At 56.7% G+C, this 26,004-nt stretch overlaps 1 protein-coding gene and 1 long non-coding RNA gene across 51 annotated transcripts in view; one reads left to right on the top strand and one right to left on the bottom strand.

Annotated features, from left to right (window-relative positions):
- Nucleotides 1-26,004, bottom strand: part of CELF4 (CUGBP Elav-like family member 4) — a 289,407-nt gene that overhangs the window by 150,971 nt on the left and 112,432 nt on the right. The gene's annotated exons all lie outside the window — the stretch shown is intronic.
- On the top strand, nt 4,106-5,152 carry LOC116571941. Its single transcript, XR_004278053.1, has 3 exons — nt 4,106-4,250; nt 4,659-4,747; nt 4,921-5,152. It is a non-coding gene; the product is annotated as an uncharacterized LOC116571941 (long non-coding RNA).

Below are 26,004 nucleotides of genomic sequence, written 5' to 3'. Positions count from 1 at the left end.
AGGAAGGAAGGGAAGAAAGAAGGAAGGAAAATATAAAGAAAGGAAGGAGTAGAAAATAAAGAAGAAACCTCTTCCTGTCACACGAACCTGCCCCTAAACCCCAGTGAACTCACGCGGCTGCAGCTTTCTCCATGGGGTTGTTGGAGCAAGAGCGAGCGAGCCCCCTGCCCTGGGGCAGCCGGTGGGGCCGGCCGGGGCAGTGTGTGCCTGAGGTTCACAGGGATGGCTCTGGCTGAGTGCCGAGGAAGGCGCAGGCTGCCACCTTCACCTGCTCTCCTTGTGGCCATGCCTCTCCTTTCAAGTGGCCCAAAGACAAAGCACTGCATGTCCCCGCCTCCCTGCGGGTCCTCCTCCTCCCACTCCTCCTGCCTATTTCTCTGACTTGACCTGGCTCAGGGTCCCTCCCCACATCTTCCCAAGGCCCTGCCCAGCAAGACATAGCAGGCCCAGTGTAGACCAGCCATTGGTCAGGTGTTGCCAACTCCTTTTGGTAGCCTGGGAGCGGAGGTGGGGGGTGAGGCGTCCCACAGTTCTCTCTCAAGACCCTTCTTTTTCATTTTTTAAGTTTTTAAAAAAATTTATCTGAGAGAGCAGGAGAGAGAACGAGAGAGAGCACCTAACAGGTGGGAGGAGCAGAGGGAGAGGGACAAGCAGACCGCTGGCTCAGCGGGGGGCCTGATGCCGGCTGGATCCCAGGCCTCTGAGATCATGACCTGAGCCGAAGGCAAACGCTGAATGGACAGAGCCACCCAGGTGCCCCGTCGAGGCACGCCTTGCACCGTCTGAGTAGTCGGACCCCCTGGTTTGAGCCCAGCAGCACGGACAGGAGAGAGAGCCAGCAGGACCAGGTTAGAGGCGCCATCCTCACGGGGACCACAGAGCCCAGTCGGGCTGTAAGCTTGGCCACTTCCTAACCCTGTCGGCCCCCCTGACGTTCTGCATCCTGTCATACCCTCTGGGCCTCCCAGTCTCCCTCAAAGACCAAAGACTCAAGACATAGTGAGGGGTGGGGTAAGAGATATCATCTGCTCATAGAGAGATCTGTGGTGGATAGTTACTGGCAGGATGATCTGAAAGATGTTGTGGGGGCTCATTTGGTCTCCAAGTTTCTGAATGCTTACTCTTACTCCTCATTTCAACAATTGGCACCTGCCCACGCCCTCAGGGTGTCTAATCTCCTGGAAGTGCTACCAGTCTGGGACCTCATGGAAATTCACTTGTCCTTCAAGGCAAAAGTGATCTGACCAAAGCCTCCAACGATGTCACTTCCCAGCCTTTCTTTCTGTCCCCTCCCCATTGAATGGGAATGCGGAAGGGCAACCCTTCTGTGTGGTTGGGAAAGGCCAGCGTCCCCGGTGCCCAGTTCTGAGGGTGGTAATTACAGGTGGACCCATAAACGGAAGGGGAACATCACCAAGAAACCTAATTACCATGAGGCACAGAGGTTTCAACTTTGGTCGAGTGTGGGCAGGTCTGATTTACGCAGCATCATGAGCCCTGAGCGGCCGTCCTGACCGCTGACTCTGGGGGGCTCCGCTCTCTCTTCCTCAGGACCGCACCCCCCCTTCCCCAGAGCCCCCGAGCCTCCACCCACAGTTTCAGCTTTTCCAGACTTGGACTTTTTATGCACTCCCTGCCCCCATCTCTTTGAGTCCTACAATTTATAAAGTAAAAGAAATTTGGGAGACCATCTAACCCAACACTGGAAAGAACAGAAAGTCTGGCTTCGGCTCCATTCCTCCCACTGCGTGACCCAAGTTTAACCTCCGTGGCCTCTCTAGTGAACATTTTCTTCATCTGCAAAATTGAACGTGGGATAATAACGTACAGTGTGCTTGTCTCCTAGGGTTGCCGTGAAGACAATCAGAAAATATCACAAAGCACTCCTTAAACAGGAAGACCAGTGAATAGTCCTTTTAGAGGAGAAATTAATGCCCAGAGAGATTCAGTAACTTGCCAAAGGCACACGGCTTCTGAAATCATTCGGTGGGCCCCCACTGGCAGGGAGTGTGTGGGTTCCTTGATAACCAGGCTTTCTGAACACAGGGTAGGTGCACTTGGCACTTGCTTCTGGAAGACCTGGCTGACTGTTCGCGTTCCCCCAGGGCCTAGCGTGGAGCTGGTACCTGGAGCGCAGGCAAGATGGAAGGGGCGTGACGCAGCCACCGCTCACCCGTCCCGCAGCAAGCTCTGGGATGCAGGGCTCTACTGCCGGCAAGAGCAGGCTCTACTCAATTTCTGTGTCCTCAGCCCCTAGTGCAGGGCCTGGTTCTCAAGAGGGGTTCCATCAATGTGATGGAACATACAGGCTAATTGCTAATCAATATTGGTTTTACTTTTCCCTGTTTGATTACATGGGTTTACAAATGAATGGCACTTTTAAGTGATGAAATGGCATTTCTTCAAAATGATTTCAGAAGCATCTTCATGGTTACAACTGAGAAAGATGTACTGGGGAGGGGGTGGGTCCTTCTGGAACATTCCATGCAGGAAACTACAGGCAGTCTGTGAATCAGAAGAGATGGAAGAGAAGAGGCTGGGATTCAGGTCGGGGCCAAGGGTGACCCTTAGAGAAACTTCTCTCTCCAGGGGAGGGGGGTCTGCTTGAGGGTTTAATTGGAGCTGGAATGGGTGGGATTCCTGGAAACTGGCTGGATCCTCCCCCCATCCCATCCTTCCTATAGAAGCAGTCAGGGAGACAGAAAGCTTGGAGCCCCCACTGGGGAGAGGCCCAAGGAGCTGCCTCAGGGCGTGGTCAGGGCGGGGGGGGGGGGCGGGGGGGGGGGAAGGAGGGAGGGGCCCTAGTCCTGGAATGCTTAGGTTCTACTCACTTAGATCAGGAAGTCAACCTGGCTGCCCCCTCCTGAGCAGGGTAGAGAGGCCTAAGGGAAGAAAATAAAACCCTCAGGAAAACCTTCACGTACCAACAGGGAACCCAGGGAAAGACAGGGACCTACTCTACATGAGGATGGTCCCTATGGGATTTTTTTTAAGGACAAAGAGAGCAACAGTCCTGTGGAAACCCTGACCCATCTCCTTCCTCCTCCAGAGCCCCTCGGACCCAGGCAGGGCCAGCTGACAGCTGGGATCCGGGGAGGAACCAGCTCTGGAGTGGCACTGGGCTGGGGAGTGGCGTCCTCTGCGAGGGACTCACAGAATGGCCAGGCCTCTCTGGGCTTCTGGTGGCTGCCTGTTGCTCTCATAGGAGTCCCCTGCTCCTCTGATCCAGGATCAAATCCAGAGGCCAGCTTTAGGCACGGTGCTGGGAGGCGTGGGGTAGGAGGTGGCTGGGAGACGTCCAAGCCCTACCCTTGCCTGAGGCAGGCCAGTGAGGGGACACAGGCCCTCAGAACAGAAGGGGCTGCAGGACCTGACTCACGGTCAGGTCGGGACTGCAGGCAGTGGCTGTGAGAGGCGGTGCGGCCTCATGGGCAGGTGAGGGTGCGGCCCCAGACCCAGACCAATGGGGGCCGAGATCTGGCCTCCCCCCCTTGCTAGCCATGTGACTCTGGCCAGCTACTTCCCTTCTTGGCGCCTTGGTTTCCTTATCTGGTAAAAGGGCTGACAGCTCTTACCTCACAGGGCTGTTCTGGGGAGTGAATGGAATAGTGAGAGCCATGTGCTGAGAATGGCAAGTGCGGGGGGTGGGGGGGAGGCTGGCTGTGAACGGGAATCCTCAGGGAAGGCTTTGTGTGGGAGGTGGGACTCGAACCAGCGGCGAGACAAGGAAGTGCAGGACACCATGTGAACGAAGGGCACAGGTGGGGTGCGCGCTGGGAACACTGGGGAGCGCTCTGGGTCCCCATCCTGCCCCTGAAGACGCTTTCAGGGCAGGGCAGGGGAAGGAGATTGGTGGGGGACCTTGCTTCCTCCCTGAGTATGGGGCCTGAGGCCTGCCTCGTGGCAGAGCAGAGGCTTCAGGAACCCCAGCAAGAGAACCTTCTGAGCACAAGCTGCGAGCCGGGGCCATCCACCAGGGACCTGGGAATGGGTTGTTTCAGTGTCCCCCAATAGGTCGGAGGCTCCCAGCTCCTGAGGCCCTGCCTCCTGGTCTACCTGGGAACCTCAACCATCTGGAAGCCTGCAAGGGACAAAATAACCTTGCCTCTCCCTGGTAAGAGCCCGATGGCATGTCTTATTGCCCTGTTCTGGTGCAACTCGAGTGAAGATGGGCTTGAACCTGGGACACTCAAAGTCTCCTTAGCCAAGGCTCCCCCTCCTCTGATTCACTACACCTGATCCAAGGACAGGTAGGACCTGGGGGATCTTCGGTCCTGACCCTCCCTCCTCAGACCGTGTTCCCTCCCTCCCTCCTAGCCCTTTCAGGGGGCAGGCCCACCCACACTCTGCCAAGAGACTCGCAGCCCATGATTAGGGCGGCGGGGATCTACCTGCACCCCCAGTTTGTCGCTGTGGAAGCGAAGGGTCGGACGATTGAACAGGAAGCGTTGTGAGCAGGGTTGCAACCAGAATGCAGGTCTCTCGGCCCCCAGACCAAAGTTCCCCTGCTTAGCCCGCCTTCTCCACCTCCCTGGGCTCTGGCTGGCCCAGCTACGGGGGCCATGGGGTCTCCACCACCTTCTTAAATACACGGGGCCTCCTCACCAGCCTCCTGAACCCCACAAAGCTTTCTTCTTTAACTGCATGCATTTCTGCAGGTGGAGGAGGAAGAAACAGCCCTTGGAGTCCGTCCCAACCCTCCTGCTCTGATTAACGGCCGCCCCCTGCTCTCGATTGTGTCATGTGTGTGAGTCATGTCTCCCCAGCCAGACAGTGACCTGGCCGCCTGCCGCCATGGCCACGTGCTCCCTCCTCCAGAGTCCCCGTGGCCTGAGCGCACAGTGGGGACTCAGTGAGTGATAAATGGATTGGAGACTCGGGCATGAGAGTGATTGAGCTTGACCTTTGCTCTCTCCACAGAGAACAGGCTCGTGGAGCAAATGAACAGTCCAGCAATCCCAGGATGGTCACACGCAGCCTATGAAATGCGAGCTGTAAAACATCTGACGTGAATGCGAGCCCTCCTCAGTCAGCGTGGATTAGCATGGCCTGATTCTTTCCACGGCAGGCAATCCTCACACCTCCCTCCGGTCACCCACGCCAATGTCTTTTTAGAAAGTGGCAGAGTGTGAGCAAACAAGGAGAAAAGATATTCCTGGATCCTTGCCCTCGAGAACTCTCATTTTCAAAAAGCGCGTTCCTCGTGTCTAACTTAAACCCTTCGTGCTGTAAGAGAGGCCACTCGGCTGCCGTGCCCCGGGCAGCAAATCATTATCCCCATGAGCTGGAAACTAGGTCTGGGGGACGGGTGGTTTCCCCAAGATGACAGGAAGAGTCAGGGCTCAGGCAGAGACCCCAGAGTGGCGCCAGTGGGCACCTCCAGCATCCGACCTCCATCCCCTAGTCGGGAGCAGGTGTGGGGCGGGGGTGTCTTTCCCCTCCTCAGACCTCCTCCTTCTGGCTAGAGGAGGTCTGAACTCCCCATCTGTGCTCCGGAGGCCAGGGCACCACGCTCCAAACACTCCTCTCTTGCTCCCCGACCCTGCCTCTGCCTCTCACCCCTGCACCCTCTCCAGGAGTGTGTGCTGACCGTCTGCAATTCAGGCTCTTGCTTTTGACCCTCCTGCCTCTTACAGGCTGTGCCCCTCTGTGGACCTTCTCTCTCCTTCTATCTCATCAGGGGACCCAACTGTCAGGTGTGAATGTGGGACTCACAAGGAGACATTCCCACTGTCAGGGTTTTCCGTCCTGCCAGCCTGGGACTGGGCCCCTGCAAGTGCTAGTCCATGGTCACCTGCCTCACATGTGGGCTCCTCACGTGCGTGAAGCCCCTCAGCTTCCCCTGGAAAAGCTGTGTTCGAGTCCAAGAACATCTCTGCTTCGAAGCAAAGACAAGGCCCTCCCAGGATTCTAACCTGCTCCTGACATCCCAGCCGGGATGGTCAAGGGGGGTCTCGGAGGGCAGCTGCCTCGGGAAGCCCTCCTGCCTCCCAGCTTGCTGCCTGACGTCACAGTATGGCCGCCTGGCTCTATGGACCCATCTGAGATCAGAACACCCGGGACCTAGAAAATTCAGAAGCACCTGACTTCTTAAAAAGAAATTTAGAGAAAGGAGAAGAAAAAAAATGCACATTACCTTTCCACCAAGTCCTTCATTATCGCCTAACGAGAGCAAGCACGGTGCCCTTGTTGGTGGGGGAGAAACCTCATGGAAAGTCAAGAAAGGAAAGGGTGCGTTCCCTGGGAGAGTTCTGGGGGCAGGAATCAGTCCCCCCCCACCCGCCCCGCACCAGCTAGAACATCTGTATCTGCAGATGTTACAGTGGCTGGGCAATAGCCCTGGGGCCACTGCCCTTCCCAGCTAGAAACACCTTGGAAGGTGAGCCTGTCCCAGCCTCCTGGAGGGACTGTTGGCCATATATTGGTTCTGTTAGATGCTGGAGGTACGGCCTCCATTCCCCAGAGCAGACGCCGGGAGGGAGAAACTGGTTCCTCTACCACATATGCTGGGGACAGTGGCTGGACAGGGAAAGGTGTGTTGGCCGTGACAGTGGCCACTGAGGTAGGAGCAGGGTCCAGACCCTCCGCTAGCCCCTCCCCTCAAGTCGAGGCACTCTCAGCACTGGCGATGTGCCTATCCCTCCAGGGTCAGGGATGAGAGGCCCTTCAGCTCCCTGCTGGACCTGCCCCCAGGCACGAGTCCTGGCCCTGGGGACTGGGTGTTGGGCTTGCACTCTCTCACCCTCGCTTCCTGGCCACCTCTTCCTCCTACTCCTGAATTTGCCTCCGTGATTCTCCCGCTGCGAGAACCGTGATGTGTGCTATTAGACAGAGGCCAGACTGCTATTTCTGTGTCCCCAGAAATGGGGGAGTGGATGGAAAACTGGGAACCTGTCCTCTGTTTGCTACGGACGCTGGAGGTGACCAGGATGAAGTCGGGTCCCTTCTCTGGCCTCAGTTTCCCCTTATGTAAAAGGAGAGTGGTGGCTTAGGTGCCTGCTTTTCCTGGCCTCAGCTCTGGTTGAAGATTGGGGCCCAGGCAAGCCCAGGGGCTGGAGGGGGGCAGGCCATCCTGGGACTGAGCCCTAAAGAAGGGGTCAAGGCCACATAAGGCCTTACTGGTGCCCACCGGGGGCTGAGCTATAGGAGAGCCACTGGAGGAAACCACAAATGGCCCACAGAGCGGATAATAAACCTGCAGAAAACTGAGAGATGGTTGTCTCTCCTGAGTGGACCAACAAGAGAGGGCTTGATGATTTCTAGGACACCCATTTCCTTTCTCCATCAGAAAAGCCACTGGACCTCTCAGCTCTGACGGCTGAGGAAGGAGCTTCAAGGCTGTGGAGGGCTGGGGGCGCGGCAGCCTGATCGGGGGTCCTGTTGCCTTAGAAGTCTCACTAGGACACACGGAAAACAATCTGCCAGGCCATGCTGCTCACCGCCACGTGCGGTTTGCTGCACATTAAATTCATTATTTTAACAGGTCAATGCCTTTGACAGATACTCATTTGTGGGAGATGAGCACGGCTGCTTCTTTAATCCCTGCGGATTACTCGGCTCTCCCGAAAAGCGATACCAGCAACTTGCAGAGACTTTAATCCCAATCACTCCAGACTGTTTACAAGGAGAAAAACAAACCTGCCTGCATGGAGCCGAGGGCCCGCCTCTCAGCCCTCTCCCATCCTGACTGCTCAGGGGGCCCAGGCTGGCCCTTGGCAGGTGTTGGCAGCGGTGGGACAGGGGCGGGGAACCTGGGACCCTCCCACAGCGCCAGCAGCCCAGAGCACAGGGCTGGCAGAGGTCTGGGGAAGCTCCTTGTTCCGCTGCCCCGTGGGAAGCTGCTCTCACCTGCTCCGACCCGAACTGGCCGGGGAGGATCTCTGCCTGCTCAGGGAGGTGGGGTGCTGGGGTGGCATTCTGAATGCACCACTGTTCTTCTTTAAAGGTCTCAGGGTGGGATGCCTGGGTGGCTCAGTCTGTTAAGCGACCGACTCTTGATTTCGACTCAGGTTGTGATCTCAGGGTTGCGGGATGGAGCCCCGAGTCAGGCTCTGCGCTCAGCTTGGAGTCCGCCCGAGATCCTCTCTCTCCCTCTGCCTCTCCCTCTGCCCTCTCTCTCTCTTGCTCCCTCTCTAAATAAATGAATAAACAAACAAATTAATTAATGAATAAATAAACAAAGGACTCAGTAGCCCAGGAAATAGCACAGGGGGCCATGCTTATGAGACACAGGGACATCCTTCCTGAGGGGCTCCCATGGAAAATACCCAGCTCCCCAAAGCCAGCTCTGCCCCCTCGGGCTGCCCGGGGAGCTGCTCTGTGGGCACAAGACCCCAGTGGATCTGTGACGTCCCTAGCTGGGTACCTCACATGGTCAGTTTCCTTACCAGAGAAAGGCAACCTGGGTGTGACTCTGGACACCCTCTCTCTGGCCTCCGGGACTGTTACAGTCCTGGCCTCTCCTCCGCTGAAGCCCCTCCTCTGACCTTGAGTCTCCTCTTACGGGTGGCTTGTGCCCTGCATAGACGTCATTCCCTTCCAGGGCCTCCCTCCCTTCTCAAGGCCCTGAGTCACTAGCTCCAGCTGCCCTCCCTGGGACCTTCCTGAACCTTGGGCCCTACTGGGATCGGCCCTCAGACCTCTCAGTGTTACCACTCCCTGGGCACTCATGGGAGTGCAAAGAGGAGAGGTTCCGGTCCTGCAGAGTCCTTGGGATGACAGTGACAGGGGCTGGCAAGGTACCCACACCTGCTAGGGACGCTTTGCTTTCCTCCTGGTCCCCCAACCTATGTACAGATATTATGCTGGCCCTGACTTCTACAGCAGAATGTGCCTAGGGTATATGCGTATGTGTGTACATGTGTGCTCATGCACATCCACGACTACGGTGTCTGTTGTATGTGCAGCTTCACCTTCCTATGAGTATGTCCGTCCATGTTCTGGGGGCAGTGGCTACCTGTCCAGTGAATAAGTAATTAATTGGTGGGTGATAAAGCAATTAGCCCTAGAGCTTTCGAAAATAATGAATAAGGGTCCAGCAGATGTCAATATTTGAAAATACTAATTTAAAGCCTATTAGCTGAAACAAATTTTAATTAAACAGGGAATAATCAGGGTGATGAGAGGGAAATAAAGCTTTGGCCAGTGGCTGAGTCCTCTTGAATGCAGAGTGAGGGGAAGGAGAGGGACAGTTGGCCTCTGGAGCCTGGGTCCGGCCAGCTGTCACCTGGGTGATGAGTGAAGGGTAGGCAGGGGATAGGTGAAGAAGGCCATGTCACATTCCTGCTCTGGGTCTCGGTGTCCTCATCTGTAAAATGACGGGGGGCTCCCAGGATTGTTCTCCAGCAGATTTCCGACTATCAGGGAGGAGGCTCTAGGGGAAGCAGCGAGGCAGAGAGGTTTGTCTTTGAGCGGATCCACTGGGGTGTGTCTGTTTCCGAGGACAATTAGGAGGCGTCACCACACGGTGGCTGGGGCAGTGCTCACACACCCAGTGGTGCAGCTGAGGGGACACGTGAGCCTTTAGAAGAACTCATTTTAGTTTTTCCACACAAGATCATCTAATTCCCTAAAATCTCAGCTTCATATAGATTTTAAATTGGCACCCATAGGTATGCAGTGAGCTACGTGGGGCAAGAGGCTCCTAAAGAAGGTTCCACCTGTGTTTCAGGCAGTGGCTGCATTGCAGGAAGAGGTATGCCCGAACCTGCCAGCACAGCCCTTAGCCCTGGGGCTCCATGATGGCTGAGACCATGCCTCACTTATTTCTGTCCCCTCACATCATGTTTGACACACAGAGGGCATGCGGAGGCTCGCTGGGCTCAGCGGGGCCCTTCGGGGGTGTAGACGGCCTTATTCCCCTGGACTCCAGGGCCCAGAGTGGTGACTCCCAGCAAATGTGTCTGTGGGAGGCATGGACACCCATGTGACGGGGTGAGGCACCAGCCCTCAGAAACCAGATTTGGCGACAGTCACAGTAAGGAGTGTCCGTGTCACACCTGCACGTGCTCACTTCGTAACAGGGGCTGGGGCTGTCTGTGGCTCTGCGGGTGGCACTCCTCTGAGTATTTGCTGGGAAGGTTACTATCTCACCCTGGGACACAACAGTCTCCTGACAATATGCCCTTCAGGAAGAACATGTTTATTCACATTTTCCACCCCCCACTCTCCAAGAGACCTTCTCTTGGAAAAAAGACCTCCTCTCATGGGTGTGGCCAGCCGCAGACGGCAGTGGGAGGGCCTGGAAGGGGTGTGTGTGCTTCTGCGTGCCCTCTAGGTCTGTGTGCATTAGTGTGACCCTCTTTGTGTGTGGCTGTACATGTGCTTGTGTGCAGGTCTGTGCACATGCATGCCTATGTGTCTGTATCTGCAAGTGTATTTGTGTCTGTGCCAGGGTCCTGGATTTTCCCAGTGGGCAGTGCCACCCTTTGCCCCGCACAGGACTGCCCTCTTGCCAGGGCCCCAGCTCTAGCAGGCAGAGGCATGACCTTCAGCTCCCACTACGGCCTCTTTGGTTATGTATTTAGAACCTGCCACGTTTCACAAGTGATTGGAGGTAGAGGTCCTGTTAGCCTGGGGCTCCCCTCTGGCCTTGCATGGCAGGGGCTGTCCTCTCCTCTGTGGCTTACCTTGGGAATCCAGAACAACCTCATCCTCTTTGGACTGATCTCTGTCAAAGTCATCACATGTGGCTCATGCAACTCTCCCTCTGCGACCTGTGACAGGCACCCACCGGCCGTTCCTGCCCCCAACTTTACTTCCAGCATCCCTGTTGAGCCTGCTCACTGTCCAGACTCTGGACCCAAACGTCCAGGCCGGCTGGCTCCTGCCACAAGCGCTGGCTTTGTTTCAGCCTCTCTCCCTTCTGCATCACTCCCCAAGGACTGTGCACCCCTCCCCTCCCAACCACGCCTCACGGGAGGTGGACTTGGGCTCTGCACCCAGATCCCAGCCTCCCAGGCCTCAGCTTGCACTTGCTTTGTAGGGGGGAGAATTACAGGGCCTCCTGCTGGGTCCCCTGCCCCCCACCTTTGCAGCTGAGGAGGGGCTAGGGGCCCCATCCACTCAGTCAATGCTGCTGGAATTGAACGTTGCATAATAACCTGGGGCCCCTTGGAAACTTTTCATCTCAACACGGAGCCTGATTAAATAGCAACAAAAATAAATTATGTATACACAGGGTTGTAAAAGCACCCAGAGACTGGAGACTTGGGGTCTGTGCCTCATATAAATGCAAATACTGTAATAGCATTGCAGCCGGTCCCCTGCCCCTACCCCACACAGACCTGGGGCGGGAGGGTCGCAGGCACGGAGGATGGCGTGTAGCGCAGCTGACAACAACCTCCAGCCCACTGGGGTTTTAAAGAAAACCTAAAGCGGGGCAGGAAACCCAACCCAGCACAGAAGGAACTGACCTGGGACTAGGTTTGAGGGCCTAGTTTGCAAACAAAAGGCTATAGAAGAAGTTCCTGCATCTGGGCAGGTGGGGGAGGGGGTGGTGATCCTGGGGGAGAGGGGAGGGTGATGCACTGAGCAGGGAGTCAGGGGGCCTGTTTCCCTGAGTTGCTAGGAGACATTGCCTCCCAGCCTCAGCCCCTCCTGGTAGACAAGGGGCTGCTGTGTCCAAGATGTTCCCCTCCCAGGGCTGGGCTGGAATGCACTCCCTCCAAGTGCCCCCCGCAAGGGGAAGTGTTTATCTTCTCCTCACCCTCTAGGGCACAGGGTGCTGGCATTAGCAGCTCTCCCTAGGACCGCAGGTGGGGCTTTTTATAGCTGCAGGTGTCTCTGGGTAGGTGGTCTCCCCGACGCTCCCTCCTTTGCCAGCTTCCTCCCTCTACCATGGCTCTCGGGTACCATTCTGGGCCTGGCTGCTAGGTTCAGGGATGAAGAGAAGGAGGAAAGGACTTCAGGTCCCATGTTGCTTGCCATCTGGGTGAGTTGTGTGCCAGCAGTGTGAATGGGCCACTCCCCTGCCCTGGGACAGCACTGTCCCCTGGCCATGCCTCCGTCATCACGGGCTCCCCATCTAGTTCACTCCCTGGCATTCAGCAGGTGCCCAGTTAGAGGAGCCCAGCTGATTGGTTACAGTTATACCCTGAGGATGAACGCTGCTTTCCCCGATGTGTTCTGGTTCTATGATGCCACTGTCCGCTCCCCCTTAAGTTCTTCGAAACCTCAGTAAACCACTCACCACAATAAGATTAAAGTATTAGACTTCCCTGGCAGGTGAGCTCACAGCATGTTGTACTTTTGGAAGTGCCATCTTAATACTTCTCTCATTTCATCCTCCTAACACATGTGCAAGGCTCTCTGGGCGGGTACCATCCAGCCCAATCTACAGATGGGAAAACTGAGGTCCCAGGAGGTGGCCTGTCCATGTTCACATGATTAGGCCTCCTGAGTCCTAGGCATCTGTTCTGTGCAAAAGCTGTAAAAGCACGAAATAGGTCTTCCTGCCTCGAACACTTAATTTTCCACTGACTGCAATGAACAAGGGGGCATGAAGGATGCCTGTCTGTGGCTGTCTCTGGCCGGGCCTCTGTGCAGCTGGTCTCAAATGAGGGCTATGTTGCGGATCACCTGCCAGCGTGGAGATGCAGGGTCCAGAGCTCACCCTGACCCACCCTGTCCCAGGAGAATCCCTCAGTCCCCTGCACACCTGACCTGGGCCCAGAACACAGCGCTGGGAGGTGGGGCGGGAAAGAGGGCATTTGTTCTCCTAGCACTTACTTGAAAAGACCAAATTAGAGGAAGAAGAGAGCAACAAATAGGAGAAATCATGGCGAGGCTATGCTGTCTTCCAACTCGATAAGAGAGGTGCAGACAAGGGCCAGAGAAGGCTGTGCGTGCGGGGGCGAGGCAAAGCAAACCCCAGAGACCGGGATCAGGAAGACACTTACGCCTCTAAGCGAGCAGGTGTACAACCAAGAACACCAGCACAATACCTACAACATAGTCTCACTCCTGGGGTTTGGTAAAAATGTGAGTACAAAGTACATCATCACCAAGTGTCAAACCTGAGAACGAGGGGACACTTACTGTTTTAGGGTTAGCGGCATTATTCAAGGCAGGCACCCAGACATCCCCTGTACCGTCCCCAAGAACAGCCACCAGGATGCAGGAGAGACTGCCTCTGCCCCATAGACATGGCCGGCATCGCCCCCTTCCAGCTGGACACCCTCTTCAATGTTCCCCGTTTGTAGGAAGAGACCTCCCACTTCTAATGAGTTTCTTACTATGGCCTCTCGGCACCTTTACACTCCTTATATTCTATGCTCTTTCGGTTCGCCCCTGGTTAGGAGTGAGGCTGAAGCTAACTAGTGTTACGTTTCTTTTGAAGGCCCGTCTCCTGTCCCAATCCATGGAGGGTACAACACGGGAATTCTGCTGCCACCCAAGTGTCCCCTCCAACACGGTAAACCCAATTACCGGGCTGAGTGAACCGGCCGCCCTGCCTGTGGTCCGAGTGATAGAGTGTGTTTGGGACGAGCCCAGTGGGGCGCCGCGTCTCTAACTTTCCATGTTCCGCGCCTCCTGTGCTGATCGCTCTTTAAGAAGTGTGTGTGCTCCCAGGAACTTGAGAGCCAGAAGGGGTTGGGGAGACCCTCAGGGCCCACCCTTTCTGCAGGTGGAGACGTGAGGGGCCTGCCTGAGGAAGGAGCTGTTCCAAGCCACCCAGCAGTGAGAGGTGGCACGGGGACCAGACCCAGACACGGTGGCCTACAGCCCCACACAATGGAGCAGCTGATGGAGGGCCATCCTTTCCTGTCGTCTGGCCCCCAGCAAGACTGAGCGCTGCAGGAGGCCAGGATCACAGCTTCCATGGCCTGCGCCCCTGTCCTGCCCGACCAAGCCCTGAGCACACAGAAGACCACCCAGCACCACGGACATCAAAACCATTTCTGGGAGAACCTTTGCTTTTGGAAACTATCTTAAAACGCCATGTCATGGCCACAACTATCTTTGTCTTGGACCGTCTTGTAAGCCCTGGCTACCGACCTACTGGGCCTCCTGGCAAGTGGGGAGATCCCTGCTGGAAGGTGCGGGCCTACAAAGACCAGGTGGCCGACTGAGAGAAATGTCGGGGAGAGACTCCCAGAGCGGGTAAGAGGACAGAGCACCCGGTCCCTACCTGTCATGCTCTCTCTGAGGTTTCAGGATTCTGTCTCTCTGAGGGAGAAAGGAGAGAGAAGTAGACTGGGCCGCACATGTCTGGAGCCATGGCAGCTGGCTTGGCTTGCTGAAACCAGTCTTTGAGACTGGCCCGCTCCCCCGCCCCCCCGGACTTGAAATGCTGGCGAGAGGCAGAGTCTGCAAGTTTTTCAGTGGGGAAATCCTTGTGGAGCCTTCGTAGCACGGAAGGCACTATTTAGCATGCTGGGTCCCAGGGATAAGACAGAGAAGAAAGGCTTGGTGTCTGACTTCACCGAGCTTATACTTTTGTTGGGCAGAAGGGAAGCTGCACATAAACTCTAAAACATAAACCATAAAAAGTGAATTAATAATACACGAGTTAACTAATAGTTTCGAATAAAAAGAGAAGCGATGTTTCAAGGGCATACACGATTAGCTGCCCAATGACGGGCATAGACAACAAGGCCTTGGGTTACTCTGAGGAGGAGGGAGCACCCACTTCCGGCGCAGCGCTCAAGGAACGTTCTGGAGGCTGGTCTCTGGCATCGGTAGTCTATTAACTGCAGTTGTGACCACTGGGATTGGACTTCCAAAGACCATCCAGTAGAACCCCTCAATGGTTGGAAGTCCAGGGTCACTCCTGCTACTCCCCGGGGGAGGGCTTCCTGTTACCCATCATCTGCTTTGTGTGACCTTCCGTGGCTCCTGTCCCCAAGGGCAGAAGCTGACAAAACAGAGGGCTTTGTTCTCCCTGTCCTTCCCACCTCTGGAAGTGGGGCAAACTGTCTCATGACCCCTGCAAGGTGTGCCGTGCAGAGTGGACCTGGGCGTGTGCTGGTGCCTCTCCTCTCCAGCGGGGGGACGAGCGGTCCCCAAAGCCAGAGCCTCTGGGGCCCGCATCGCGTTTGGTTGAGCAGCAGCCGTTCTGTGATGGCAAGAGACCATAGTGGCAATCAACAAACACCACCCCACCGTTTGTCTCAACAGAGGGAGTCCGGGGAGACTCTGGTCCCTGTACTCTATACTCCAAGTCTCCCAATGCCCAGGTGGGATTCAGCCACCAAGGCCACCCTGAGACACTACCCACCACCCCCAGCCCTGGCCCTCAGTTCTCTTCCCAGCTGAAGCCCTGAGCTGGAAAAGCAGGTGCCTGGTTCCTTTGTGACCTCTCGTCTTCCCTGGGGGAGGATGGCAGTTTGGTAGCGGTGCCAGTGGAGCCCCAGGGTGGGAGGAGTAACAAAGGCACAGGAGGTGACAAGGTTACCTGCCCTCTCTCTCAGCAGGTCCTATTTCTCTCGGCCACTGCCAGGGCTTGTCTTGGTCCCCCGTTGGGGGATGGGAGGGCGGTGCTCTCACCATGCCCCATATTTTAGGACTTGGGCCCTTAGTATCCTGGCCACCTGTGAACGAAACCCCTTGTTAGCTGAGCTGAGCTAAGGGGGACCCTTTCCAGCTGTACTTTCTCCAAGAGAAGGACAGGAGCACCTAGAAGCCACAGGGATGGCATAGCTCACAGGAGGCCTGTGACAGCCTGCTGGCCTGTTCTCTGGGGTGAGGATGGTGTGTGTGTGTGTGTGTGTCTGTGTTGGGGGTGGAGGGCGGGTGCTTCTGGCTTACAAAATGCAGCGGCTGCGTCCCGGCCTCACACATGTGCTTCTGGCCTGCGTCTGCGTGAGGATGCCACACCTTCCCCCTTCAGAGCCAATGGCAGCTCCCCCGTCTCCTGTTGGATTTCAGGTCCCTTGGCCACTAAGTTTCTCTCTCTTTCCTTAGGAAGGTCTCCAGTCCTCGCTTTCCTTTGCAGAGCTGACTGAGACAACTGACAGGTTTTGAACCTAACAAATGATCAAGCTCTTCTCAGCTCGAGATCTCAGCAACACCCACTCGCCTGAGTTCTTGGCGATGATTCATCCCTCAGGTGCCTCCCGCTACCCCCACCTCATCACACACACCCCACACCCAGCTCCACACCCAGCTCCGGGGCAGCTCCCAGCAGGGGAGGCCATGCTGTTGGGTTCGACGCCCTGGCCCCTGGGTGTCAAGCCCATCCTGGTGTCTTCCACAGGGGCAGAACCCAGGAGGACCCCCATGTCCCAGGCAGAGCCCCACCTCAACTCCGAGTCCACAGGGAGGGGAAGAGGAGAGCTGGGGGTATGTTCCAGGAGGGACAGGGAGCCGGGTCTCGCCAGGGTCATGGAACAGAGGGGCCATGGGTGGGTTAGGGGTGCTCCGAGACCCCTGGCCTACAGTCCCCCCCACCCCGCCTCTCCCTCACTGCTCCCCTGGGCTGGGGAGGGCAGGCGGGGTGAGCTGGAGGAAGCACGAGTGACTTCACATCTTTGTTGCTGGAGCTGCTGAGCTGAAAATAGTCCTCTCTCTTGGGCAGGCTGGCTCAGGGTGTGAAAAGCTGCGCTCCCAGGGAGTGGCAGGAAACAGCCAGGGGGGGAAAAAAATAACCACAGACCCGGGGCTTGCTGGCTTTGCTGAAGAACGCCAGCGCTAGCTCTCCAAGCCTGCTCACGGAGGAGCTAAGTGTGCGTAAGCCGGGGTAACCGCAGACTCACCCCGCACGGCTCCCACTTCAGACTCCCATCTGCGCCTCCTGCTTCCTGAGGGCTTCCTCCCCCGGGGGGCACGGAGCACTGAGCGGGAAGCTGCAGGCTTTGCAGCTGCTGGCCCTCCAGTGGGCCTGGACCAGACGGTGGCCCCCTCCGGTCACAGATGTGGAAACTGAGGCCCAGAGAAGCTCATTACCTAAGGTCACGGAGCAATGAGGCCGCAGAGGTGGGGTGAAGTGCCTGTCGGAGCTGTCTGGCCCCAGCCTTCCGGGGGGTGTCCTGTGGGCCCCTTGGGATAGGCATGGACTCCTCGGCCTGGCACACCCACAGCAAGGACTTCAGGTGGTCAAGGGTCTCTGATTCCTAGCTCCTCCCCGCCAGGTGACCACCTGCTTCAGGCTCAGGACAGTGATGTGACAATCTTGGAGGGCAGAGGATGTGCGAGGGAGGGAGTGTCAGGGGTAGACAGAAGTGGGGGCGCTTCCCTACTCTTTAGGCATCCAAGCTCCTGCATCAGCGTGATCAAGGGTAACTTGGTCTATTCCCAGCACGGTCCCCAACCTTCCTTTCCACCCGAAAGTACACCAGATAATTAAGTCTCTCTCAGGTCTCCTCAGTATAATGCAGATTAATTTATTATTTAAATCTGAATAGAATATTAGCTCATTGTCTTAATAGTTCTGATAAATGCTTGCGGGGGCACGGGATGGAAACCTTCCCGTTCACCCCCTCTCCAGCCAGAATGTTAAGACCCCACCACCTGCAAGCCGCTGGTGGGTGGGGGCGAGATGGGGCTGGGGAGGGGGGCAGCGGGAAGACCCCCGGGGCCTCCAGGCTTTGACCACAGGCTGCGCCCTGCTCCAGCATCCCTCTCACCACAGGCCCAGCCTCCCGCCCAAGAAAACAGAAGGAGAAGGGGGCTGGGAAGCAGGAGGCAGAGCAATTTCCCAACCTGGAGGCTTTCAGGGCCTGAGCACTGGGGCCGGTTCCCGAGCAGCCACCAACCAGCAATCGGAGAGCTGGGAAGCCTTTCAGCACCTGAGTATGCCCCCATAGAAATGGTTCTGGGGTAGAACCATCTTCACCGGGTCATCTGGAGGGCACTGTTAGTAGGCTTGGCGGTGGGGCAGGCCCCAGGGAAACGAGGGGCAAGGGAGCAAACTGTCTCAGCTTTGCCAATACACTGCCTCCCCACCCCAGCCCTGTCCTTTGTCCTACGGAGGCCTAGGTCCTTCCCCCATAAACAATCTTGGAGGAAGACCCCTCAGACTGGCTCCGGGCCCATCCTTGCTACTTCCCTCTTCCCCAGAGAGAGCTTCCTGGTCTCCATAATCAGTGACTGCAGGTTGTGATGGTATTGTGTGATGGTATTTGAAGGTGGAGCCTCTGGGCAGTGGTCAGGTATAGAGGGTGCTCCGTGAGGGGATTAGTGCCCTTATGAGAAGAGGAAGAACCCAGAGCTCCCTCTCTCTACCAAGTGAGGCCACAGTGAGAAGGCGGCCCTCCGCAAGCCAGGGAGGGGGCTCTCACCAGGACCTTAATCTGCCGGCACCTCGACCTGGACTGTCCAGTCTCCAGAACCATGAGAAAGCAATGTCTTTTGTTTAAGCCCTCCGGTCAACAGTATTTCATGATGGCGGCCCTTGCTAAGAAGCCTCACCCTACAGGTATGGAGACTGAGGCCCCAGGGGAGCAGGGTGGGTGGGGACAGAAGAAACGATGTGACTGGTGCTCCAGGGGCCAGTGTTATCCGCCCACCTACGGACAGAGGGTCCATTGTGAGGGCACTTGGCATGGCGGGGAGGCACACAGAGAGGGCTGCCGTGTGGTCCTGGGCCCAGGGCATGACGGACCAGGAGGCATCTCTTCACCAAGACATTAGACACAGCTCGAGAAGCTACCCTGAGGAAACGGAGGCCCAGGGGGTCAGGGCTGGGGAGGGGAGGAGGCGGCCCTACTTCCCCAGGCCCTGTGCCCCGCACATGTCTGATGCTTCCCATGCTGCCTGCTACCTTTGGGACACTTGGCTAAGGGTCACGTGCACCTGGCTGGCCCCCCAGGTCTGGAATCGAGTGGGAGCCCTTGGCACGGAAGGTACTGAATTCCCACCAGGAAAAATATATGGGACACATCGTATGGCTGTGGTTCCTTCACACCATCCCGTCATACAGCTGGCAATTAATTTCCCCTATAAATGAAACACCTTTCATATCACTTTATCTGGAGAGCTTGAATTGACAGCAGCGGGTGTAATTTATACATACTTTTTACCCATCTGTTAGCATTCAGGCTTCAGGCTGCTAGCGTTTTTTTTTCTTCAATTCTCTCCCAAATTGAAAGGATTAGGTTAGGATTAGGTGAGTGTTTTAACCAGATATTCACAAAGGTGGATGGCGGTGTTTCCAGACGGCCAATGCCCAGGGGAGGCCCTCGTACAACGGTGGCCAGGTGGGGATCAGTGATCTGGGAAATTGCCTCCACCTGAGAGCCCAGCAGCCCCTGCGGTCCAGATGCTAGAGCTGCAGAGGGCCGCAGGGACTCTCCAGGCCCGCCCTTCGTTTTACAGATGAGAACACTGAGGCTCAGGGAAGCAGAGGGGCTCGTGCCAGGTTGAGAGTGGCAGGAGGCAGTACTGGCGCAGGACGTGGGTCTGGCTGCAGGAATCCGGAGGGAGGGGAAGCTCCATTCCACCTTGAGAGGGGCAGAGGACTGTAGATGGGAGCTGGAAGTACCTGGCTGGCCAGGGGACAGTCCCTCTTGCCCCCCACTCCCCAGTGTCCACGGAAGTGCATTTCCATAAACTGAAAGCGGGACCAACTAGGACAATTTCAGGAGGCCTTTTTCTGATTGTGCGTGCATCTGTGTGCACATGTGTGCCGTGCGTACAAAAACTGGGAGCCCGTGAGGGCTGTGCCACTCCCCTCTGAACCTCCAAAGTCCTGTTAGGCTGGCCCATTGGCCTTATTTTCTCTGGAGTCCTGTGCCACACGCTCTTCCAAGGAGTCTTTTCTTCCTGACTATCCCAAGGGCCCTGGGGGCTAGAGCCACGATGAAGTCCTTGGGGACCTCTGTGCCTGGCCTGGCCCATCTTCACAGGCTTCTCCAGGAAGCTCTCCCCTACCTGTATCTCCTTCTTCAGATTTCTGGAGTTCCTACATGGGGTACAAATGAAGCTTTTTAAGCTCCTCTGGATTCCTTTTAACCAAGCAGAATCATATAGTCTCTGGTCCAGGCTGGGAAGCTGGGAGGTGGGGTGGGAAGAAGGTGTATCTTTGCATGTCATCTGAAACATATTTGTCCAAGACCTCTGAATCTTGAGCACATGGGCCCTTCTCATTCATACCTTACCCAGCCACATGTATTAAATGCCTGCCGTGAGTAAAACCCTGCCTTAGGCTCTGGGGACACAGGGATGAACCTACAGGGCCTTTCCTTTGGAGGTCACATGCAGACCTCTGGCCCCACGACTGGCCCATCTCTGTCTCTCAAGGCCATCGCAAGGTATCAATGGCTTCCGCTTCCTTCAGCGCCTCCTTTTTGCCTAGACTCAGCCCTGAAGTCATTAGCAGTGTGACTCTGTCTGGTGAGAACCAGTAAGGTAGTTCTGTATTAGTACGGGGGCCTGAGGAGATTTGGCCATTAAATGTTACATCAGACCCAAGGTGTCCTGTACACGCTCCCGGTGGAGTTTTTCAAGCAGCCTTGGCTGGGGGGCCTTGGTGAGGGGGAACGTGCTCAAACTAACAACCAGGTGGAGAGGAGGGCTGCTGGGCTGCACGCTCCCCCTGGAGCTCTGAGGACATCCTAGAGAATCGTGGACGAAGGGCAGGCATGTCCTTGCCTCTCGTTCAGCCCCAGCAGGCCCTGCTGGCCGTGGCTGGGTGCCCAGCTCATCCTCAGCCCAGCGGGGCAGCAAGCAAGCTCCCCTCGACGTCCCGGGGCAGCCCTGATTCACTTGTCCTACCGTCTGAGGAGTACTTCCTCTTTGTCGGGCCAGATGTCTGGCATTTTAGCTCCAAAAATGTAGGCATGGGAGGGGTGGGAGAGAGAGGAGAAGCCGTTTCCCCTTCCATGGGGGAGGAGAGACCTGCGGGGAATAATTAGTGAACAGCACTGATTCAACTGAAAATAGGACTAACTGCATCCTGTGGGTCAGGTGCTTATTCCTCTGAGAAAGCAGGACAGGACAGATGGCTATTGGCCCATGTCACCTCGTCTTGCCATCAAACTAACTATCCACCTCCCTCCCCACCTCCCGTGGACCATCTAAATGCCCATCTACTGAACTCCCCGCCCACCCAGCTAGCCATCCACCTGCTCATCCTCCAAGGACCTTGGGCAAACTGTGCAGACCCTTGGAGCCTTGGTTTCCCTGTTGCAGGTGGAGATAAGAATTGGAAGGGTCTGGTGGTCCTGGAGATGGTTTGTGAGTGGGGTGAGGACTACGAATCGCAGATGGTCGGTATCCTTGCACGACACTGCTGGCCCGAAGGCCTCCTGACTTGAGATGTCTTCCGACTCTCCCCTCCCTGGGACCGGTGACTCTGCACATCCACTGAAGGAGGGAAAGCTTGGGATTTGTTTTTCACCATCTCCTCCCGGCCGGGAAGGGCGGGGCAGATCCTGGAGGAAGCTCCCGCCCCCCAGCCCCCTTCCTGCTCTCCTGAATGTCTCAGACTCTGTGCACCGAGATAGCTCGTCCCTGCCGCCCCGCAGGGTCAGGAACAAACCTGGGCAGGGGATAGGGGAGTAGGCATGTGGGGGCTCTAAAAGCATTAGTGGCTGGGCTGGCTGCAGGGAGATTGCGGACAGATGCCGAATATTTGTTTTCTCCAATGTTGGGGTCTCAGAACCAGAGAGAACAAACTGGAAGAGAGGAGATGGCTAATTGTTTGGGAGGGAAGATATTATTTACAGTAATGGGGCCATTAGGAAGGACAGGGTAGAGCGAGCCTGGGTGGTTTGGCTGGGGTGGCCCAGCCCACGCCGGTCTGGGTGATGGGGCAGGCAGGGGGCCATTACCTTGAGCCAGGCCATCTGCCTCGTGGTCAACCTCTATCTCACAAGGTCACCCTCTTTTGGGGAAGGTGTACATGAAACAGAAGGTAACATCTATCTACCCAGAGTGGCAGCCAGATCACCTCCCACCCACCACGTGGCCGGGGAGTCTTCTATTCTTTTAGGCTCAATTCAGTCCTCCTCCCTCAGGAAGCCCTCCTGACTTGCAACTCACAGGAATCCACCCTCTTCTAAACCTCCCCGGATCCCCATGTCTGAACTAAGAGACCCTTGACCGCACAATGCCCTCTTTCGGGGCTTTTCCTTCACAAGGTTCCCCACTGGTGCCTGGAGCAGGACCAGACTTGGGAAGGGAGAATGAATTACACAGGGCCTTTGGGAAAGTGAATGGAGGAGGAGGTGGGAGGGATAAAAAACAGCAGCGGCAGTTCAGCTGAAGGAACAAATTTAAAAAATGAGTAACATGGGCTCTACGGAGCCCCACGCCTGAGGTACCCCCGCCATTGGCTGGCTCGCTGGCTCCTGCCATACGGAAATGAAGGTGGCAGTTGAGAATCCCACACTCAACATGCACCAAAGTCTTAGATCTCAGATTGATTCTGGCTAGTCATTTGAGAATACTTGAAAACTGCAGATCTCAGAGAAAAAAATCATCTTCCTTTGAAGCAGAAAATGGTCCATTTGCACATTAATGGCTGGGTGGGCCAAGAGAGCCCCTCTAGGAAGGGAGAAGGGATGGCGGTGTCCTGTCTCGGGAGCGGTGGAAGCGGCGAGGCTACGGCGATGGTCATCACCGTGCCAGGACAGTGACAAGCGGGGCTTGACCCGAGCTGCACGGCGAGCCGTGGAAAGGCCCCATGGCGACTCTGGGGAGAAGGAAACCAGACACAGGCTGCTTTCTGGAGACAGGGCGCACTTCCAAATACCAGGAAACAGATCGTGCTGTGCTCCTCCTCTGGACATTTGTTAAGAAGCGGCTGGGCAGCCAGTGGCACAGACTGCTGGAGGGTGGTGGCAGTGCCGTGTGCAGCCATGGAGGCAACCTGGAACCTCAGACTTCTCCCGGGAGCAGCAGGCAGGGCTCCGTATCTACCCAAGCTCTCCCCAGCTCCCTACAGTGCCTGCGGCCAGGCATGCTGCCCTCTGTGCCCTGACGCGCCAGGCTAGCTCACGCCCCTCAGCCCCGTCTTGCCCATGCTCCAAAACACTCCACGACCCCCTCTGACTTCCACACACAATGCTCTCACCCTCTTGGGTTCCCGGCCGGCAGCTCCTGTCTGCCCAAACGTGAGCTCCTAGATGGGGGAGAACCCTGGTTCTCTGTGCCGGCCTGAGCCCTGTGTGCCGGCCTGGCGGGCTTGCGAGGCCCTCTCTCCTGTGGTTTAGGCTGTAGGGCCTTGCAGGGGGTCAGGTCTGGCCTGTCTCTGCCCGGTGGCCTCCTGGGATTGCCTTCTTCTCCTTCCTTCCCTTACAAAAGTGGAGGAAGAAAAGACTGGGGCCATCCTCTTACTTGCTGGAAAGGAGATGCACGAGGCAGCCTCTGGGTTAGCAAAGGAGGTGAGAGAGAGTCTCCCAACTGCACCCCTGCCCTGTGCCTCCCGCCCCACTCCCTCACCTCTGCACCCCGTGACATCACTGGGGTAGGTGGGGAGCCGACTGGGTGGGGAGGGGACTAGGCATCAGTTCTTGGATGGCTGGAGAGAGGTGGCCAAGCTCTCATCCCTGGGCTCTCTGTCCCAGGCTCCCCTGCCCCTGTATTCACAAGTGTTGGAGAGTGGGGAGCAGAACCCCAAGTTCTGCCATGGGATCCCCAATATGGCATCCTGAGCCTCCCACCACACTCATAAGCTCAGCCCTCTCTGGGTCCAACCCATCCATCCTCCGAACAGCAGACACTGCCCATCACAAAATGCCCAGCAACATGTCAATTCAACAAATATTCAGAGTGCATATTCCGAGTGCGGAGTCCTAAAATAGATGCTAAAATTTAGAGATTTATGTAACTGAATATAGGCCCAACGACACACAGTCACATGCATCTGTGAGACTCTCCTCACGATCTGTAAGGCCTGGCCTTGAAACCCGGCGCAGCCGAGCTCTGCGGTGTGGCTTGGGAACAGCTAGTTAACGTCTCCTCTCCTCAGTGTTCTCATCTGCAGAATGGATGGCTGTGCCAATTAAACAAGTTCGCGCAGGTAAAGCACTCAGTGCAGAACCTACTGTACTGTTATTTCCTGAGTTTCTGCATGGGAACCTGGGCAAGACGCCTAGCCCGTGGCCCTTGACCCCGTGGTGTCTACCCTGCACTGCATAACTCCCCCTGTCCCGCATACCCACACAGACCCCGTGCTGGGCAGAAGGGCCTCAGGCACAGAGGCATCCAGAGCCGAGGGCAGGTCAGGGGGCACGGTGGGCAGGTGCTCAGGAGCTGCTGCTTGAGGCTTCGATGGGCTCTCTGAGGGATACAACTATGGGAGGAAGCGCGGGCATCGCCTGCGAGCCCTTCGAGTCCATTTCTGCCGAGGTCACTTATGAATATGAAATTCTTTGCTCCAGGCTCCAAAGAGTCCCCCTGCCCTGCTCTACCCAAAAGCCAAGGTTAGAGCAGTAATAAACAGAGCTGCCCTTCTCCAGAAGAAACGCGCTCTCCCCCCTTCCACCACGTGCAGGTGCGCACGCGCGCGTGGGCGTGCACACACACACACACACACACACCCCACACACACACCCCCCACACACAGATGCACGCGGCATTGGAGAAAGGGGGGAGTGGGGGGTGCACAGACAGAAGCATTTTCCACACTCCTGCTTCGAGATGGGGTGCTTCTTTGTACCAACCGTGTCCACAAACCCAGCCCACGGGCCGACAGGCTCAGGACGGGGACCTCCAGATGACGCCACACCTCACTGGGCCTCCTCTTACTTCTCTCCCCACCAAGGTTCTCAGGGACACCAGGTAACTGGAGTTTGACATGCCACAAAATAAAAGGAACTTTCCAGGAGAGGGTGCTGTTGGAACATCCTGTGAGTGGGCTGCGGGCTCCTGGGTGTGCTGGTGTGGGTGGGCCAGACGCCTGCCCGGCTTCAGGGTGCAGGGGCACACTGGGAAGGGGGAGGGGGCGGCGGAATTCTAGCTTTGGGGCACTTGCCAAAATGCAGGAGGCCTGAGGGTGGCACGGGGGACACCCCAGCGCCTTCCCTGCAAACTGCTTGAGAGGGCCAGCTGAGGAAGTGTGGCTGAGACCCTGGGATGATGTAGCCACACACACTGAGACCAAGGCCCCCCCGAGGGGCCTGTTTGAGCCCCAGCGAGCACCACTGGGGGACTTGCTTTCTCTGTCCCCACCCTGGGAACAGAACTAGAAGCAGGAAAGGTTTGTCAGTGCTGTGGGAGCTGAGTCCCCGGGCGGGTGTTTGGAGCCTGCTAAGGAGGGCCTGGGGTCTGGCAGTCCCAGGGCTGGCATCCCAGTGTGTCTGTGACTCGGGGTTGTCACCTTCTGGGGTGGTGCCACCGTGTCTGGCTGAGTTACAAGGACACAGCAGATCAAATGATTAAGCCGAGGAGGGAGCTGTGGGCAGGGAGAGAGGCCCACGCCCACAGACCTGCAGATGGGGTGACAGACCCAGAGAGACAGAGACAGGGCGGGGGTGGAGGGACACAGAGACGGGGAAGGGGACAGGCACTTGGACAAGAACTGAGAAAGCAGGAAACTGGGGACAAAAAGAGACGGCTGATTCATTTCGTGTCTCCCCCAGAGTTTCCCCTGAGAGGCTGAAAGAGAAGAGGCAGACAAGGTGGCAGAGCAGACAGTGAGCAGGGATGCCTGGGAGCTCTCCGTGTCCACGGGCCTCCGGCTCTCTCCACCACCATCACTGCCCTCTCCCTCCTCATTCTGAGTGTCTCCACCATGCCGGACGCCACAAGCCTGTCAGCTTCTACTCTCATAACAACCCTCCAAGGCTAGTCTTTCCATTTCCACTTTACAGACACGGCAAGGGAGGCTGGGGATGGACAGAACCAGGATTCTGACCTGGGGCTTCCGAGCACCATCTACCTTTCACACCTGTCACTTCCCCTCGACCTCCACTGCTCTGAACATTTGTATCAGCGGGAAGAGACCAAACTGGGTTGTACAGTTCTGTCCAGGTGGGCTGGGAATGGTGTGTGTGTGTGTGTGTGTGTGTGTGTGTGTGTGTAGGGGGCTGGGGACTGGACAAACACTACAGCCAGCCGTCACTTCTGAACCCTCACTGCCTACATCCAGGCACTGATCTGGGGAGCAGGGACCAGCTT

This window comes from Mustela erminea, chromosome 13 (assembly GCF_009829155.1).
Source record: "Mustela erminea isolate mMusErm1 chromosome 13, mMusErm1.Pri, whole genome shotgun sequence".
NCBI lineage: Eukaryota > Metazoa > Chordata > Mammalia > Carnivora > Mustelidae > Mustela > Mustela erminea.
Note: the sequence above shows the minus strand (reverse complement) of the source record. Positions and strands in the feature narration are given on the sequence as shown.